Source organism: Hyperolius riggenbachi, chromosome 10, assembly GCF_040937935.1.
Source record: "Hyperolius riggenbachi isolate aHypRig1 chromosome 10, aHypRig1.pri, whole genome shotgun sequence".
NCBI classification, from domain to species: domain Eukaryota; kingdom Metazoa; phylum Chordata; class Amphibia; order Anura; family Hyperoliidae; genus Hyperolius; species Hyperolius riggenbachi.
This window is the reverse complement of record NC_090655.1, coordinates 179,860,856-179,881,361: the sequence shown is the minus strand read 5'-3', so window position 1 is coordinate 179,881,361 and position 20,506 is coordinate 179,860,856. Positions and strand designations below refer to the sequence as shown.

Here is a 20,506-nt window from a genome sequence, read left to right as displayed (position 1 = left end):
CTCTTGAGACCTGTTGCTGTTGCTCTTGCTTACTACAGCACACTGGGCTATTCGAGGACAGACCTGGTTTATTATTGTTTTTCTCTCTCTCTGTTTCATACCTTCTTCTTTTCCTTTATCCAACAACTCTTCTTATCCCACAGTCCCTCTTATTATTCTTTTCTAGTTTTCTCACCTTCACCGTTATAATATAAGTGGTTAATTGAACAGTTTGCCAATAACCTGAAAACAAGATGTTAACCATCCCATATGTTATGCTGTGTAACCTATTATCGTATCTGACAAGATTAGTATATAAGTATACACAAATTGTTCAAATATGGATGTTTTTTCAGATGCTATTGGTATGCAACTTTATTTTCAAAAAAATCAATAAAAAAATTTGTGTTGAAAAAAAAAAAAAAAAAAAACAGAGGAGGGGGGAGCTCACAGGTGCCAACAGTAAAAGGGTCCCGCACATAGGGGTCAGTCCAGCTGATAAGCAAGGGGTTCCAGTTCAGGTGTGTTCAGTACAGAGCATGCAGACTACACTGGTGCAGGGATGCAGTGCATGGAGCCCTGGTGTAGGGAAGGCCACAGCACTGAAGCATCAGGTGCAGCTGTATGCCCCTGTGCTCACCAGTAAGAGTGGTGGTAGGCCTCCAGCCTGTCAGATGGGGGAAAGCACCCAGGACGCTGTGGTTAGGGGGAGCCAAGTGGCCACTTCACTCATGGGGACAGCATTGATCCCACATCTGTGGCAATGGAGTGGAAGGCAGTGGCGGCATCCAGAGAGAGGTACCGGGTTGGGAGTTGGAGCTCCATATGGGTGGTGGTGTGCGGCAGAGTCCTGTCACTCATGGTTTAAGAAGGGAGCTGGGCTAAAACTTGAGCTCCACTTGGACAACAGGGCACAGCAGAGTGGCACAGGCAAAGTCACAGTAATGGTGGAGAAGTGCCAGGGCCTGAGCTCTGCTCTCCTGGATTGCTAATGCAGAGCTAGAGTATTGCTGGGCTGTGAGGCTGACTGGATGGGACATCAGCAAGGCTGAACCTGAGACAATGTGAGTCCCGATGCAAGATGAGCCGAAGACGGGTTCCAGATGGGTGGTGGACTCAGGAGTGTCAATTGGCCATGCAGGAATGGGAAATATGGAGTCCATCGGGAGAAAGATGGGGGTGGAGGCAGGTGTTAGGGAGAAAAAGGACTGCAATTTTTATTTATTTATTGTATTTATAAAGCGCCAACATGTTACACAGCGCTGTCACCTAGGGTGCTCTGCAGTTGCTTGGCTGGGCACCTGGCCCATATATTATTTACTTTTTGTTTACAAAAAGGATGCATGTTAAATTAATTACATTTATTAATCTTAATTGTTCCTAATACTTTAGAATACTCAAGCAGCTCGGGGTGACCCAGAACCCCTAGGAAAGTATAGGGAACTAGAAGAGACCGAAAACCTTGAGCGGTCCCAATACTTTGTAAGCTTATCCAATTCTTACAGCAATAATTAGATTTCCAGCAAACTGGATTTAACCCCGTCCCCTCAACCGAACCGGCTCTTACCAGAGTCAACAACCTCACCCTAGCCAAAATTAAAGGCAATTACTCAGTCTTCCTCCTCCTCCACCTGGACCTCTCCTCTGCATTTGACACAGTGTACAATACTCGCTGTCTCCAATCCCTACAGTCCCTTGGCATCTATGACCTCACCCTTGCCAGGATGGAATGGGCACAGGACAGATGTAGAGGACTGGTAGAAGCCCCAGGTAAGTGAAACTTTTTTTTTTAAACTTTGCTTTAGTTTTCCATAAAGGAAAGACAATCTGGTTTAAGCACTATAGGCTGCTATTTTATGTAATGGCGACTCTAGGGATGAGTGGCCTGTACTTAACGGGAACCTGAAGTAAAAGGTATATAGAGGCTGCCATATTTATTTCCTTTTAAACAATACCAGCTGGCAGTCCTACTGACCATTCTGACAATTTTCTTCTTCATTCTTCTAGTGTCTGAATCACACACCTGAAACAAGCATGCAGCAAATCTTGTCAGACTTTTCACAATGCGAAAACACACACGATTTTTGGCAAGTGTGACCCCTGCCTAAATTGCAGCAGGGATTAATCAAGGAGACTGATTAGCTAGAACAGACGATATTCAGTCATCTGCAGGACTCTGAACAGTTCTAAGCTTGATCATTCTCCGATTTGCTCGATAACTGACTGAAGACGAGCAGCATAGGTGTTCCAAACAGGAGTTAGAGCAGAGGCAAAAAAGGAGGAAGAAAACAAAAAAGCTTTGCAGTGATATTGGGAGTATTTTGCACTGGTTATGATGTGCAAGTCCCTTTGTGGTGTATCCTTTATATTTTTTTTGTTCCCTCCTTTCTAGGGATGATCGGAACCAGCAAATTCCGTCGCTCTGAAAATTCCGCGGAATTCCAGATTCCGTCGGAAATTTAAAAAAAAAAAATCATACCATGGCTGGGAATTGAACCCAGGGCCACATGCAGTGTGGTTGGTGGTCTAGGGGGTAAGTCAGATACCTACTATACACTGAGACCTGGGTTCAATTCCCAGTCATGGTATGTAAGCTGGCTTTTGAAAAACTGCAATGGATGAAGAGAGAGAAAGAGAGAGAGAGAGAGAGAGAGAGAGAGAGAGAGAGAGAGAGAGAGAGAAAGAGAGAGAGAGAGAGAGAGAGAGAGAGAAAGAAAGAGAGAGAGAGAAAGAAAGAGAGAGAGAGAGAGAGAGAGAGAGAAAGAGAGAGAAAGAGAAAGAGAAAGAGAAAGAGAAAGAGAAAGAGAAAGAGAGAGAGAGAGAGAGAGAGAGAGAGAGAGAGAGAGAGAGAGAGAGAGAGAGAGAGAGAGAGAGATGTTTTCTGGAAAGTTCCGCGGAAATAAAAAAAAATGAGAGGTGTAGCAATTCCGTTCCGACTGTCGGAATTGACCTAATTCCGTCCGGAATCATGGAATTAACAATTCCGCGGAATCCAGCGAACATCCCTACTCCTTTCTTCAGTCATTCTTCCTTCATCCACACTTCACTGTATCTCTTCCCCTTTCCTTCCATCCTCTCTGGCCTTTACTCTCCATCTTATCCACATTTCGTATCTTCATTCATCTTACATCTTTACGCTATATAGCATTTTGTCATCACAGTTCACGTTTAAGTTTAAATAATCCCCACATCATGGCTATGCTGCTGGACAATGTAGCAGTGTGTATCCTACCTAATTTATGCATGTCTTGATCAGCATATTGAGGCTTTCTACAGCATCCCTGAGTGTGTGCGTGTTGCTGTAGAAGCAGAGGTCAGAGAGTTAAATAAGCGGCTTGCAACACTAAACAGCATAGGCAACATGGAAAAGAGCTTGAATGTCACAATTTAGGCACTGATTGGAACTAGTGAGGATGTGAAGGGTGGAGTACAATTGAAGCAAGAAGGAAAGGTTGCTGCTAGTTGGGTCACAGAAGGGGTAGGGACAAAAGTGCAAGGAAGGCTAGTACTAATTTGGCTTTTTTGTTTTTTATTGAATTTATAAAGCGCCAACATATTATGCAGCACTGCACAATAGGTAAATGGGTAAACATACTAGGTAGGACATACAAGGAGTTCACAATAAAAATAAATCAAGCAAATGATTTGATAACAGTAGTTCAGAGTCTTTGGTCAAAATAGAGACTGTTCAAATAGATACAAAATAAAGACTTTTCCTAATTAATATACTTGTTTGAGATGGAAGGGCCTCAAAAATAATTTTAAGGTATTTAGGAGACAAACCTGAAGCTTGAACCTCCAAAATGGTGCTCTCTGACTGCAAGTGCCCCGTGCTACACCTGAGAGACAGAGGGGGCTTAGGGAGGAGTTAAAGAGAAACTCCAACCTAGAATTGAACTTTATCCCAATCAGTAGCTGATACCCCCTTTTACATGATAAATATAATGCTTTTCACAAACAGACCATCAGGGGGCGCTGTATGACTGATTTTGTGCTGAAATCCCTCCCACAAGAAGCTCTGAGTACCGTGGTACTCTGGGCAAACTGCCACAATGTAACAATGTTCACAGACAGGAATTAGCTGTTTACAGTTGTCTCTAACAGCCAAAACAGCTAGGAGCAGCTACATCACCTGCCCACAGTAAAAATGTCACCATGTAATAAATGTCAGAATGTAAATCAGGGAGAGGAAAGATTTTACAATGAGCAAACACTGACTAAATCATTTATACATAATTATGCTAAAAAATGAAGCACTTTTTTTACTACATTATTTTCACTGGAGTTCCTCTTTAAAAGAGTGATTGAAAAACTGGTGCAGGAATGAGTGTTTTGAGTGTTTTAGGGGATTCTCAGGGATTTATTTATTTTCAAAAGCACTTAGTGAATGGCAGTTGCTCTGTCCAACTGCCAAAAAACTGTGTAGCGAGCAGGAAAGTTGGCCAGCATCATTGTTTAAATTATTTTTAGGTAATATCTTTATAAAGAATGAAAGCCTTGCTGAGTATCCCCTATGAAGAGATGGACTAGTCCAAAACCTGTCGCTTCTGTCAGATTTCTACTACCTACTGTAAGTGACAACAACATAGGAGAAAAGTAATTTATGGCTCACTTTACTCTGGAAAAAACGTATTTTAATTTTTTTAGGTTTGCACATATTGTAGATTTTACATTTTTTCACCATAGTGCCCGTTTAACCTATTGAGGACCATGGTGTTAAACCCCCCTAGTGAACAGGCTATTTTCTACTTAATTGGCCACTGCAGCTTTAAGGCCAAGCTGCAGGGCCGCACAACTCAGCACACAAGTGATTCCTCCCCCCCCCCCTTTTCCCCCCACCAACAGAGTTCTCTCTGTGCTTATTTTTTTTTTTGTTAATAAATATTTGGGTTTTTTTTTTTAGATTTCTTACTATTTTTTTTTATTTTCTTTTTCCATTTCCAACCGCTCCCTCCCCCCAGCCGGCCAATCACGGCGAGCGGCTGTCATAGGTTTCTGCCTATGAGAGCCGATCGCTCTCTTGTCCCCCAGGGGGACAGCCATGTCACATGGCTGTCCCCAGTACAGCGTTGCTGCTGATCGCAGCGCTGTACATGTAAATACACGGTGGTTTCACTGTGTATCAGTCTTCAGAGCAGCGATCGCTTCGCTCCGCTCCGCCCACAAAGCAAAAGATGCACGCGCAGCTTGCGCGCGATCTCCTGCAAACTGCTTTGCGGTCGGCAAGCAGTTAAGGGATAAAAGGCAAAGAATAGTGGTAAATGGAACATACTCAAAAAACGGAAACTGTTAGCAATGGGGTACCGCTGGGGTCAGTACTTGGTCCTATGCTTTTCAATTTATTTATTAACTAGCTGATGGCCCGGCATTGCCCAGGTATGTATTTGGCTGGTGTTGGCTCCGCCCATGTTTTCTAACAACAATACACAATTACTCAATTACCTAGTTTGTGAGCTTTGCGGTCTTTGGCATCAATCATTTACATTGAAACAAAACAAATGTGATTGGATGTGGTTCCACCTGCTTTTCTGAATTTGAACCCTAGTCACCCAATGACCAACTGTACCAGGTTTGAGACTTTTAGAGCATACTTTTGAGAGCAATTAAATATTCCCTTGAAAATCAATAGGTGAATTTTGATTGACTTTTGTAGGCTGCACTTACTTTTCTGAATATTAATCCCAGTCACCCAGTGATCAACTGTGCAAAGTTTGAGTACCCTACCAATAACAGTGTAAGAATGGCTGCAGTTTACATTTTCCCAGTGAAATCTGTATTAGTCTCCGCCCACTTTTTGGCTATGGGGATAAAAAGTATCATATACAGTGGGATTCGAAAGTTTGGGCAACCATGTTAATAGTCATGATTTTCCTGTATAAATCGTTGGTTGTGACGATAAAAAAATGTCAGTTAAATATATCATATAGGACACACAAAGATATTAGAGAAGTGAAATGAAGTTTATTGGATTTACAGAAAGTGTGCAATAACTGTTTAAATAAAATTAGGCGCGTGCATAAATTTGGGCGCTGTTGTCATTTTATTGATTCCAAAACCTTTAAAACGAATTATTGAGACTCAAATTGGTTTGGCAAGCTCAGTGACCCCTAACCTACATATGCAGGTAAATCCAATTATGAAAAAGAGTATTTAAGGGGGTCAGTTGTAAGTTTCCCTCCTCTTTTAACTTTTTCTGAAGAGTAGCAACATGAGGGTCTAAAAACAACTCTTAAATGACCTAAAGACAAAGATTGTTCACCATCATGGTTTAATGTAAGGATACAGAAAGCTGTCTCAGAAATATTAGCTGTCTGTTTCCACAGTTAGGAACATATTGAGGAAATGGAAGACCACAGGCTCAGTTCAAGTTAAGGCTTGAAGTGGCAGACCAAGAAAAATCTCGGATAGACAGAAGCGACGAATGGTGAGAAAAGTCAGAGTCAACCCACAGACCAACACCAAAGACCTGCAACATAATTTTGCTGCAGATGGAGTCACTGTGCATCGTTCAACCATTCCGCGCACTTTACACAAGGAGATGCTGTATGCGAAACTGATGCAGAGGAAGCCTTTTCTCCGCCCACAGTACAAACAGAGCCACTTGAGGTATGCTAAAGCACATTTGGACAAGCCAGCTTCATTTTGGGATAAAGGTGCTGTGGACTGATGAAACCAAAATGGAGTTATTTGGGCATAATAAGGGACGTTATGCATGGAGGAAAAACAACACAGCATTCCAAGAAAAACACCTACAGTAAAATATGGTGGTGGTGCCATTATGCTGTGGGGCTGTGTGGCCAGTGCAGAGACTGGGAATCTTGTCAAAGTTGAAGGACGCATGGATTCCACTCAGTATCAGCAGATTCTGGAGACCAATGTCCAGGAATCGGAGACAAAGCTAAAGCTGCGCCGGGGCTGGATCTTTCAACGAGACAACGACCCTAAACACTGCTCAAAATTCACTAAGGCATTCATGCAGAAGAACAAGTACAACGTTTTGGAATGGCCATCCCAGTCCCCAGACCTAAATTTAATTGAAAATCTGTGGTGTGAGTTAAAGAAAGCTGTCCCTGCTCGGAAACCATCAAACCTGAATGAACTGGAGATGTTTTGTAAAAAGGAACGGTCCAAAATACCTTCAACCAGAATCCAGACTCTCATTGGAACCTACAGGAAGTGTTTAGAGGCTGTAATTTCTGCAAAAGGAGGATCTACTAAATATTGATTTAATTTTTTTTTTGTGGTGTCCAAATGTATGCACCTGCCAAATTTTGTTTAAACAATTATTGCACACTTTCTGTAAATCCAATAAACTTCATTTCACTTCTCAAATATCACTGTGTGTGTCTCCTATATGAAATATTTAACTGACATTTTTTATCGTAACAACCAACGATTTATACAGGAAAATCATGATGATTAACAAGGTTGCCCAAACTTTTGCATACCAATGTATGTTATTCCAGGTAATGTACTATTTGTGCCAAATTTCATTCAAATTCGTTAAGCCATTGTTGCATGATTGAGTAACAAACATCCAAACTTTCATATTTAGATTAGTGGGATGATCTAGTAGAATGAGTAATGTAACCATCATTGCACATGATATTAAATTATGCAGAATTATCAACACTAAGACTGATAGTGACATATTACAACAGGACCTTGACAACATGGCCATATGGGCAGGCACGTGGCAGAATAAATTTAATGTTGATAAAATGTAATGTCATGCACCTTGGACGTACCAATGGTAAATCATCATATAAAACAAATGGCATACAGCTTGGAACATCAGACTTGGAGAAGGACTTAGAAATACTGATTGATAACAAGTTAGGTAATCGTATACGATGCCAAGAAGCAGTAGCTAAAGCAAATAAAATTCTGAGATGCATAAAAAAGGGAAATATCTTCAGATGCTAGTATATACTACCTCTGTAGAAATCACTTGTGAGGCCACATCTGGAATATAGAATACAGTTTTGGGCGCCACTGACAATAGAAAGGACATTGACCTTCTGGAACGGGTACAAAGACTGATGAAATTAATCAAAGGTTGGAAGATCTCACTTACCAAGATAGGTTGGACAAACTGGGCTTATTTCGCTTGGAAAAAAAGGAGACTGAGAGGTGACCTGATTAACATGTATAAATAGATCAGAGGGCAATACAGAAGCTTGGCAGATGGCCTTTTTGTCCCTAAGGTTGTACATCAGACAAGGGGACATGATTTGCGTGTGGAGGAAAAAAGTTTTTGCCATCTATTTAGAAAGGGGTTCTTCACAGTGAGAGTGGTTAAAATCTTGAACATCTTACCTCAGGCAGTAGTTATGGCAATTTCTATATCTGCATATAAAGAGCGCTTGGGTGCTTTCCTTGCATTGAAGGGCATACACAGCTATAAGTTTTAGGCAATTCCCGGAAGAGTTGATCCAGGGATTTATCTGCCTGCCATCTGGAGTAGGGAAGAATTTTTCTCTTTTAAAGAACAAGCGACACCCATGCTAACCTAGAAATAAAAACCACATATATAAGTAGATAAATACTACCTCTACTTATATAACAGATGTATTGTGCTATCCACGTAATGATTCCTGTGAATTTTACAAAGGAAAAAGCAGAAAATCCTTTTCTAGGCAGTGGCCATCTTGCCAAGCTAATGCTGACATCATATCCTTCCTGACTCTTGTTTTCCCCCCTCCCTTCTCTTGCTCATTGTGTATTCATTAGCTGCCCCCCTCCCAGAGTCTTTTTTTATTTACATATCCAATAGCTGAGTCGCCTCCGCCTTGCTTGTAAACACAAGTGATCAGCTAGGCAGGGAAATAAATGGAAGATGAGGAATATATTATAGATAAAAAGAATTCCCAGTATTCAAAAGAACTCCCAGCATTCAACTTTTTGGCACTGTTTGGCACTAGGGCCAGTGCTCCTATAGTATGTAATAACTCCAAACCATAACAGCAGAAAAAAGTTTTGAATGCAGGATTAGCATCTTTATCACTTAATACACCCAGACCAGTTGCTGTTGAAATTTGATTTTTATGGTGACAATACCGTTTTAAGCTAATTGGCCTTGGCCTTGTAAGGTTTTTACCTTCCCCTGGATCAACTGGGATATGTGCAGGTTCATGATGTGGTTTTATTTATTTATTTTCTGGTTGGACTTGATGGACAAATGTCTTTTTTCATCCAAACTAAGTAACTATGTAATTGTATTCAATGCCAAGCAACTGCAGCTAAAGCAAATCACATTTTTTGTGATGCATTAAAAGGGAAATGAAAATTCAGGATGCTAGCATATCGCCCGTTTAGTTCTCTTGAATGGCCGAATCTGGAATTCAGTTCTGGGCAGTTCATTACAGGAGGGACATTGGAGTTTTGGAGGTGATGCAGAGACGAGCCACAAAATCAGAGGGATGGAAGGTATCACTTATCAGGAAATGTTAGATAAAGTGGGCTAAGGGGAGATCTAATAAACATCAAGGTAGAGTAAGATGATGATGTACCTTAAAAAAAACTGACAACTGTAGCCCAAAATGGTGCAGTAGGTCACAGAAAGGGAGAGGCGATAAGAAAATTTCACTCACAAGTGAGGGTAGCAACCAGGGCAACCACCCGGGAAAGCAGGTGTAGATTAACACCCCATCCCCAGAACAATCGGGTGTTCTTTCATGTTTCTAGATGTGGTCGCTTTCTTAGTAACATCTGGGGTCAGGTGCATGCCACCAAGCGTAGAAACACAATGGGGTAAGAGGTGCCCAATGATCAATAAAATTAGTTAAATACACATAAAAGTAAAAAGGGAAGAGGTGGCTTATCTCAAATGATGACACAAAGTGTTAGGCTGCTTTCACAGTGGGATGTTACAGGCGTAGAGCAGCCCAACTCACAGCACTGAAAAATCAATGGGATGTTCACAGTGCCCACGTTGCTTTAGAGCAGGGGTCCCCAAACGTATTGGGTTGAGGGCCGGGTCAACATACATCAGACAGCTGGGGGGCCGGAGTATACATAAAATAATGTAGAAGTTTTTGTGCACCAGACAGTGAAGCATACCCAGGTGAAAACGTGCAGTCCAATTGGACAGCAGTGTCACCTGATGTGGAATTTGATTGGAAACCAGCGAATTACTGCTTTCTGGCTTCATTCTATATGCAGATCACCAATATTTAAAGATGTAGCTGACCGCATCTGTAATACATTTTGTGTGCGAGGGGCTGGTAAAAAAGCCTCAGGGGGCCACATTCAGCCTGTTGGCCTTAGTTTGAGGACCACTGCTTTACAGTATAAAGCTGCACGGTAAATGAAAGCGCAGCGTGCTGTGCGTTACTCGTATGTGGCTGCGTTCGGATGTTTGCACATGCTCAGTACTTTTTATTTTTTTTTTATTTGCCACATGCGCCGTTTTCGTCCGATAGTATGCGTCAAAAAGTACGCATCACAGACGAATCAAGAAACGCATAACACGGCTCTATATAACGTCCAACTTCAAAGCTCACATGCGTTGCGTTAGGGGCACGTTATGCAACCTTAACGTTGCATCTAACGCAACGTCTTAGTGGGAAAGAGCCCTTAATGCAAAAGTTCATCAATAAACACTGGCAACACGTTTTGTGGGTCTTTGCCCACTTCTTTAGGCCAATAAGTGCTGGCCAACCAATCAAGCCAAGCTCAGAGGCATTTCAGCTTGATTCAGTCTGTTACTTATTAGTCTGAGAAAGTGGGCACCCAGGAAATGTGTCACCAATGTTTATAAAAAAAACCTCATCGCCACTTTGTGTGCCACCCCTTTTCATTTTATGCGTTTTTAGCTAAATTTATTGATCATTGGGCGCCTCTTATCCCCTTGATCTACCACCTTGATGTATAAATACATCAGAGGGCAATATAAAAGCTTGGCAAGCTTTGTCCCTAGGCTTGTGCAAAGGACTAGGGGACATGATCTCCCTATGGCAGAAAACATTTTTTCTAGCTATTTAGGCAGGGGTTCTTGACAGTAAGAGTGGTTAAAGGGTACAATATGTTACTGCAGAAAGTAGTTAGGGAAAATTCTATATCTGTGTTTAAAGGGGGCTTGGATGCTTTCCCTGCATTGAAGGACATCCATAGATGTAATTACTAGGCAATTCCCATCAGTAATTTGAATAGGATATTAAAAAAGGAAACAAAGAGGGGGACATCGAGAGCCCAATATAGTGTAGTAATTTACTATAGGTAGCAAAGTTGTTCGGGTCAGCACAAAGGCAACCACTGTTCAGACAGGTGGGAGAATTAGAACTCAACCCCACTAGGGTTAGAAAGTTGCTCTCTGTAGACAGGAAACAAGGGGGTAACACCCTTCCATCAAGGGTGGACTTGACAATGAGACAAGGATTGGAGCAGAGGCACCAATGTAGGATACAGTGGGATGCGAAAGTATGGGCAACATTGATAATCGTCATGGTTTTCCAGTATAAATTGTTGGTTGTTACGATAAAAAATGTCAGTTAAATATATCATATAGGAGACACACACAGTGATATTTAAGACGTGAAATGAAGTTTATTAGATTTACAGAAAGTGTGCAATAATTGTTTAAACAAAATTTGGCAGGTGCATACATTTGGGCACCACAAAAAAGAAATCAAATCAATATTTTGTAGATTATTATTATTATTATTATTATTTATTGTATTTATAAAGCGCCAACATATTACGCAGCGCTGGACAATAAATATATACAATGTTACGAGGATGACATACATAGGGTTATACACATAGAACAAAGTTATACATACAAATTGTACAAAATACATGATCATGCAATATGGGCTGGTTAGGTAGGCCCAGTAATACAAGTACAGGCTGTCATAGGACAGGAGCACATGATCCTGTAGATTACACTAGGGAGTGGAGGACCCTGCCAGAGGCTTACAATCTAAAGGGAGGGGTGGAAACACTAGGGAGGGCTGTTAAATATTCCTTAGAGAGTTACTGTGTGGTAGGAGGTGGGTAGGCCATCATAAAGAGGTGGGTTTTGAGGGCTTGCTTGAATGTGTTGAAAGAGGGAGCAAGTCTGATGGGTGGTGGAAGGGCATTCCAGAGGGTGGGGGCAGCTCTTGAGAAATCCTGCAGGCGGGCATGGGAGTGTGAAATGCGTGGGGTGGTGAGGCGAAGGTCGTTGGAGGAACGGAGGGGGCGACCTGGTGTATACTTGTGAACAAGCTCTGAGATGTAGGTAGGGCAGGTTTTGTGCACAGATTTATACGCCAGGCATAGAATCTTGAAACTTATCCTGAAACAGATAGGGAGCCAGTGCAGGGACTCACAAAGGGGAGATGTGGATGCAGAGCGGTGCGAAGAATGGATGAGTCTTGCAGCCGCGTTCATCACTGATTGAAGGGGGGCAGTGCGTTTCAGGGGGAGGCCAGAAAGGAGGGAGTTACAGTAATCAAGGCGGGAGATGATGAGGGCATGGATGAGCAGTTTGGTCGTGTCCGGGGTTAAGAAGGGGCGGATCTTGGAGATATTACGGAGGTGGAAATTGCCGGCTCTGGTGATGTTTTGGATGTGTGGGATGAAGGAGAGATCAGAGTCCCAGGTGACACCCAGGCAGCGGGCCTGGGAGGTAGGGAGAATGGTTGTGTTGTCGATTGTGAGGTGGAAATCTGGGATGGGTGCAGCAGCATGGGGTGGAACGATCAGGAGCTCAGTTTTGTCTAGGTTAAGCTTTAGGAACCTAGCTGACATCCAGGAGGAAATTGCTGAGAGACACGAGGAGACCTTGTTTATGGTGGTGGATGAGAGATCGGGGGAATGGAGGCAAATCTGAGTGTCATCTGCATAAAGTTGGTAATTGAAGCCCAGGGAGGGGATAAGCTTGCCAATTGAGGAAGTGTATGTGGAGAAAAGAAGGGGGCCTAGAACAGAGCCCTGGGGGACCCCAACTGAGAGGGGGGCAGGGGTTGAGGAGGAGCCATTGAAGGAAGTGGTGAAGGAGCGATTGGATAGGTAGGCGGAGATCCAGGCCAAGGCAAGACCATGGATGCCCATGGACTGTAGTGATTGGAGGAGGAGGGAGTGGTCAACAGTGTCAAATGCTGCAGAGAGGTCAAGGAGGAGCAGGATGGAATAACTGCCTTTGGCCCTGGCAAGGGTAAGGTCGTTGACCACCCTGGCGAGGGCTGTTTCAGTTGAGTGTGCAGGTCGGAATCCAGACTGTAGGGGGTCAAGTAGGGTATTGGTGTTGATGTATTGGGTAATGCGCTGGTGGACTAGGCGTTCGAGGAGTTTAGAAGCATAGGGAAAGAGGGATATTGGGCAGTAGTTTGAGGGTAGGGATGGGTCGAGTGAGGGTTTTTTCAGCAGGGGAAGTACAGTGGCCTGTTTGAATGCTTTGGGGAAGATGCCTGTGGAAAGGGAGAGATTGAACAAGGAGGTGAGGACTGGGGCCAGGTTAGGGAAGTGTGGACGAAGAGTATTCGCGGGTACCGGATCACAAGGAGAGGATGTGGGGGGGGGGGGGGGGGAAGCCACTAGCAGCAGGCTGACTTCATCAATGGTGGCAGGAGCAAAAGAGGCGAGGGGTGGATGAGACAGGGGAGCAGCTGGGAGGGAAGGCAAGGGGACAACCTGAGAGGCATTGGGAAGGGAGGGATGGAGGAGGGAAATTTCATTGTGTATTGTTGCAATTTTAGTGGTGAAGTGGTTGGCAAAATCATTGGCAGAGAGGGAGGAGCTGGGAGGGGGAGGAGTGGGGTTGAGGAGGGAATTGAAGGTAGCAAAAAGCTGTCGAGGGTTGGAAGCTTGGGTTCCAATCAGTGCAGCAAAGTACCTTTGTTTAGCCTCAGAGAGGGCAGTGTGGAAGAGTAACAGTTTGGCCTTGTAATCTAGGAAGTTAGAATTGAGATGTGATTTCCTCCATTTTCGTTCGGCTGCTCGAGTTTCTTTCCTGAGGTTACGTGTGTGGGTGTTGTGCCAGGGTTGGGGGGCTTGATAGGGCGGAAGATTGAGGGGGCAGCTTGATCTAAAGCAGATGAGAGGGCAAGGTTATAATGTGCAGCCGCTTCATTGGGGCATGTTAGGGTAAGTAGGTGGGAGGAGAGGGAGAGAAGGGGACTTGCTAGGACATTTGGGCTGAGATTACGTAGGTCTCTCTGCCATCGACCAGGCTGAGGGGTGGGGAGAGAAGTTGTTGGTGGGGAGATGATGAAGGTGAGGAGGTGATGGTCAGAGATAGGGAAAGGTGCGATGTCCAGGTTGCTGAGGGAGGTGGACTTTGAGAATATGAGGTCAAGAGTATGACCAGCGCGGTGGGTGGTGGAATTTGTGTGCTGAGAGAGACCAAAGGATTTGGTGAGGGAGAGTAGCTGCTTGGCAGCAGTGGAGATAGGCTCATCGATAGGTAAGTTGAAATCCCCGAGTATGATGGTGGGGAGGTCAGATGACAGGATGTGGGGTAGCCAGGAGGCCAGGAAAAGTGAAGTTGGAGCAGATGGGGGGTGATATAGGACCGCAATGATGGCTGGGAGAGGTTGCTACAGGCGAATTACATGGGCCTCAAAGGATGAGAAGTGCAGGGAAGGGGGCGGTGATAGGACCCGGAAGGTGCAGGGTGCGGAGAGAAGCAGACCCACTCCTCCTCCAGACCTGTTGTCAGGTCTGGGGGTGTGACTGAGATGTAGTCCCCCATAGGAGAGAACAGCGGCTGCGGTAGATCCTCCTTTTGCAGAAATTACAGACTCTAAACGCTTTCTGTAGGTTCCAATGAGGGTCTAGATTCTGGTTAAAGGTATTTTGGACCATTCCTCTATACAAAACATCTCTAGTTCATTCAGGTTTGATGGCTCCAGAGCATGGACAGCTCTCTTTAACTCACACCACAGATTTTCAATTATATTCAGGTCTGGGGACTGAGATATAGAGATGGCCCGAATGGTTCGCATGTGAACTTATTTGCGCGAACTTCGGTGGTTCGCGATCGAACGCGAACTTTATGGCGGTTCGACCTGCCCCCTGTATTACATCATTAGGGTCAACTTTGACCCTCTACATCACAGTCAGCAGGCACAGGGTAGCCAATCAGGCTACACTCCCTCCTGGAGCCCCACCCCCCCTTATAAAATGCAAGCAGCGTCAGGCTTTTCACTCACTCATGTGCCTACAGTAATTAGTGAAGGGATCGTTGCTGCAGACTCTCATAGAGAAAGCTTAGTTAGGCTCTTGTAGGCTTGTTAGGTTGCTCCTTGCTGATACTTATAGCTAAAAAAAAGCACCCCACAACAGCTCTTTTGAGAGCTAATCTTGTTCTTGTGATCTATTTTTTTTTCTGTGTGTCCCACTGACACTTGTGTTGCATAGACAGCCTTGCTAATTCCTACTGTGTGTGCCACTGCCAGGCCAAGCACATTCAGTGTCTACTACCTGTGTGTGTGAGACAGGTGCACATTGTAATACCCACTGCATACACCTACTACTACCTGTTGTTCACTTCAGTGCACCCACCCACCTACATGAGTGCACGCAGTGTGATATACCACTCAGTGCATACCTGTTAACTGCACCTGTGTGACTGTACATTGTATTACTTAAGTCAGTGCATACCTTTAACTTCACCCCCCCCCCCCCCCCCGCAATATGGACAAAAACGGAAAAAACAGGTAGAGGAAGAGGTAGAGGTAGACCCAGAGGAAGGCCACCCGGCAGGTCTGTGCAAGGTCGTGGTGATGTGATTTCGTGCGGCCCTGGCCCAAAGTACAGTGCTCAGAAGAAGGCATGTCCTATTAACTCCCAAGATTGTCAGGACGTGGTTGATTATTTAACACAGAACACCTCATCTTCCACAGCCACCAGTGCTACTCCAAGTACCACATCCACTACATTTGACAGTTTGCAGGAGTTATTTGGTGGGGAAATCACTGATGCACAGCCATTATTGTTATAACCAGATGAAGGCGCTAAGCAAGTTACACCACCTCATATGTCTGAGTTAGGCGACACTATAGACGTAACGTGTGCAGAGGGGGATGATGAATTACCTGCTGTTGGTGCAGTTTTGGAGGTGTCTGAAGCAAGCAAATCTAGGCAGGATGATTAGGATGATGACGATGATACGGATCCCATGTATGTTCCCAATAAAGGAGATGAACAGGGGGACAGTTCAGAGGGGGAGTCAGAGAGGAGTAGGAGGAGACGAGTTGCTTAAAGAAGCAGGGGGAGCTCGTCATCAGAAACAGCTGGTGGCAGTGTCCGGTGCCATGTATCGCCACCTATGTACAGCCAGCCAACATGCCCTTTAATGTCAGCTGCTGATGCCACCATAGTGCCATCACCCCAGGGGGCTCAGCGGTTTGGAAATTTTTTAATGCGTCTGCCTCAGATTAGAGCAATGCCATCTGTTCTCTCTGCCTCCAAAAATTGAGCCGTGGAAAAGCCAACACCCACGTAGGGACAAGTGCCTTATGAAGGCACATGGAGAAAAAAGGCACAAACTGCATGTAACATCCGCAGTGATGGCAGGGTGTTTCCGCAGCCGCCTTCCCTTCCTGTTCAGGGACTTCGCCTGTGCCTCTGGCGTCTAGTACGCCGAGGACGGGTTTGTCTTTTGCACATAGAGTTGCCGTATCGTGCGGGTGCGCACGGAGACAGGACCTTTATGCAGGGAGGAGGCGCATCAGCTGACCAGCCGGTCGGCTGACGTCAGAGGAGACTCACGGCGCTCCGGATTAGTCGATTGTTGTGGGCGCAGCTCTGGAGTCTCCTCTCCTTCATAAGCCTTCACTGTTCACTCGCAACTTGTCTGCTGTTGTGAATACTTATGTGCTAGCGCTCAGACCTTAGATAGTATCCGTTGTGCTTTGATCTGGGAGGAAACCAGGGATTTCACACAAGACTAGGATTATTGTAATAGTGTTGATTGATATTCTGTGTATGACTCTTGCTACCCTTTGACTCTGCTCTTGCTTATCGTTCCTGTACTTCTGCCCATCTGATTCTGTTACTGAATCCTGCCTGATATCTTACTACCCTCTTGCCTGCCGATTCTGTACTGTACCTGCCTGCTCGTTACTGATCCTAGCCTGTCTGACCCTTCTACTCACCAGTGAGCCCTTGTCACTGGTGAGGTGCTTCTCTGATAGTACCCACCAGCTCTTCTGGTGAGGTTAAGCCAAACTATCAGTTACTGTGTTCTAATAGTACCCACCAGCTCCTCTGGTGAGGTCTAGCTAAACTAATCTGTTACTGTTGCACCAAACACTACATACTTGTATTCTTCCAGCTATACTTGTATTATTGGTGATACTGCAGATCACCACATTATCAGGTATAACGTGTACATTATTGGTGATTCTGCAGATCACACATAATCAGACATCTGTGTTGCTACACCAATCGTTACACTGCAATGGGAAGAGCACCTGAGCTAAAACAGCACACAAAAGAAAAGCCACCCTCCTTCTACTCTTCCTCCTTCAGGTGCATCATCTTCAGCAGCTTTCTCCCTTGCACCTTCACAGCCACCCTCCTCCACTCCACCTCTGACCTTGAGCGGTTCCTGCTCCTCTGCCCACAGCAGCCAGGTGTCTGTGAAGGAAATCTTTCAGCGGAAGAAGCCAATGTCTGCCAGTCACCCCCTTTCCCGGTGTCTGACAGCTGGCTTGGCGGAACTGTTAGCTCGCCAGCTGTTACCATACCAGCTGGTAGACTGAGGCCTTCCGAAAATCTGTGGCCATTGGGACACCGCAGTAGAAGATGCCAGGCCGCAATTATTTCTCCAAAAAGGCGATACCCAAACTGTACCGTGAAGTTGAGAGGCAAGTGGTGTCATCTCTGGCACACAGCATTGGGTCAAGGGTATACCTGGTCTGCCAAGCACGGTCAGGGCAGGTACATTGCTTACACAGCCCATTGGGTCAACCTGGTGACCGCTGGCAAGCAGGGAGTACGTAGCTGTGCAGCAGACCAACTTGTGACAACTCCACGGCTTGCAGGCAGGCCTCCTGCCACCTCCTCTCCTCCTGCTACATCCTCTTCGCTGTCGTCATCCTCCTCCTCCTTGGCTGAGTGGCAGTTCAACTCTACTGGTGCTGCAATCTCCTCTCTAGCTACACAGCCCCAGCTCCCCAGGGCCTATGCTGCATGCCAGGTACAACTGTGTCACGCCATCTTAGACATGTCTTGCCTCAAAGCAGAGAGTCACACTGGACCAGCTCTCCAGGCTGCTCTTAACAAACAGGTGGATCAGTGGCTGACCCCGCACCAGCTGGAGATCGGCAACGTGGTGTGTGACAACTGCAGCGATCTCATTTCCGCTTTGAATTTGGGAAAGCTGACACATGTACCCTGCATGGCACATGTGCTAAATCTAGTCATTCAAAGATTTGTGTCAAAGTACCTAGGCTTAGAGGACGTCCTGAAGCAGGCCAGGAAGATGTGTGGGCATTTCAGGCGGTCTTACACGGTCATGGCATACTTTGCCCAGATTCAGTGGAGAAACAAGTTGCCGGTGAGACGCCTCATTTGCGATAGCTTGACTCACTGGAATTCGACCCTCCTTATGTTCTCTCGCCTTCTAGAACAAGAGAAAGCCGTCACCCAGTACCTCTCCAATTACAGTAGAAGGACACAATCTGGGGAGATGGGGATGTTCTGGCCCAACAACTGGACACTCATGCGAAATGCATGCAGGCTCATGCGGCCGTTTGAGGAGGTGAACAACCTGGTGAGTCTCAGTGAAGACACCATCAGCGACTTGATCCCGTACGCTTACTTTGTGGAGCGTGCCATGCGTAGAGTGGTGGATCAAGCTGTGGAGGAGTGTGAAGAGGAAAAGTTACTGGAGGAACAGTTGTGGGAGCAATTTTCATCAGAACCAGATGTTTCCTCAACACCTGCGGCAGCACAGACGGGGGAGGAGGAGGAGGAAGAGTCGTGTGGGGAAGAGGAGTCAGACTCGGATGATGAGGAAGGTGTTTCTTTGGAGGAGGAAGAGGAGGTGGCGGCAGAAGAACAACCACAGCAGGCGTAGCAGGGGGCTTGTGCTGCTCAACATTCCCGTGGTATTGTTCGTGGTTGGGGGGGGGGGGTGGGGAGGAGGAGTAGGAGGAGGACTTACCTGACATCACTGAGGAAGAGCAAGAGGAGATGGATAGTACGTCTGCATCAAACTTTGTGCAGATGGCGAGGAGAGGGCCAGCGCATACCACAAAGGCTGCATCTGAAATGACCAACAGCTCACATTTGCAACACCTATAATAAGCTATCTGCACACTTCACATTCAATTCAGATGCAAATCATATGCACAACTAACTACTATTACTTACCATGCAAACGGGAAACTCAGGAATACAGGCTGGGAACAGCTAAACTAGTAGTTACATACTAGCAAAATTATGAAAAGGGGGGGGGGGGGGGGGAGGTTGTGCATCCCTAAAAACATGCTGCAGTTGACTGGTTAATCGCTCAGGCAACAAAATAAAAGGCATGTACATGTGCCGATTCTCCTTCATGATCATTACCTTGCCGCGGTGAAGGGGCTTGCGCATCACAATGAAGCAATGCCCAACTGCTATATTAGTGCCTGGGGGGGGGGGGGATTGGGGGGACGGGAGATAATAAGGTTGTTGCTTCATTGTGGACAGACCGAATTTGATCAGCTGGACAGTCACTGTTCTGTCATTCAGCTACCTCAGCCCGGTGACCATATGGGCTTGAAAATCACCACGGCCTGCACTCTGGCCATGGTGCGCACCAGTCCAGCATGGCTGTCACTACACAAACAGCTGTTTGCGGTGCATTACACAGCGAGTTTGGTGTGTAAGTGTGAAGTAGTACTATAATTACACTCCCTGATTGAGGTTTACACATGCAAGATGTTTTAAAGCACTTTAGGCCTGCAATTTAGCATTCAATGTGATTTCGGCCCATAAAAAAAAAAAAAAAAAAAAAAAAAGCTGCTTTGCGTCAAATCCAGATTTTTCCCCAGGACTTTAGGCGTCTATCCCACTCCCCCATGCCCCCCTCCAGGTGTTACATAGTTACATAGTTATTTTGGTTGAAAAAAGACATACGTCCATCGAGTTCAACCAGTGTTACACCTCTTGAAAAATCTTTTCCATCACTTTTGTGGCCAGCATAAGTGTTTCTAGGTTTTCAAAGTTTGCCTCCCCATTGAAGTCTATTGCGGTTCGCGAATGTTCGCGCGAAACAAACTTTTGTGTAAGTTCGCGAACCGAAAATCGGAGGTTCAGGCCATCTCTACTCCTGGAGCCAACCCCCCTCATAAAAGGCAGGCAGCGTCAGCCATTTCCCTAACTCGTGTGGCTGCAGTAATTAGAGAAGGGAGAGAACCTTGCTGCTGCTGACAGGGAAAGCTTAGTTAGGTTCTTGTATTAGGCTTGTTAAGTTGCTCCTTCTTGCTGACCTTATTGCTAAAAAGCACTCCTCATTCCCAACAGCTCGTTTGAGAGCTAATGTTCTTGTGATCTATTTTTTTTTGTGTGTGTCACAGACACATTTGTTGCATATACAGCCTTGGTAATT

At 45.3% G+C, this 20,506-nt stretch overlaps 1 protein-coding gene across 4 annotated transcripts in view; it reads right to left on the bottom strand.

The window, feature by feature from the left end:
* RASSF4 (Ras association domain family member 4) overlaps positions 1-20,506 on the bottom strand; it is a 395,766-nt gene that overhangs the window by 349,262 nt on the left and 25,998 nt on the right. The window contains exon 1 of one of the 4 annotated variants that reach the window (XM_068255317.1): positions 19,079-19,139. The exons of the other annotated variants lie outside the window; for them this stretch is intronic. The gene's annotated coding sequence lies outside the window, so the exon portion shown is untranslated. Of the gene's footprint in view, positions 1-19,078; positions 19,140-20,506 lie in introns of those variants that run through there. 4 annotated transcript variants of the gene reach the window in all.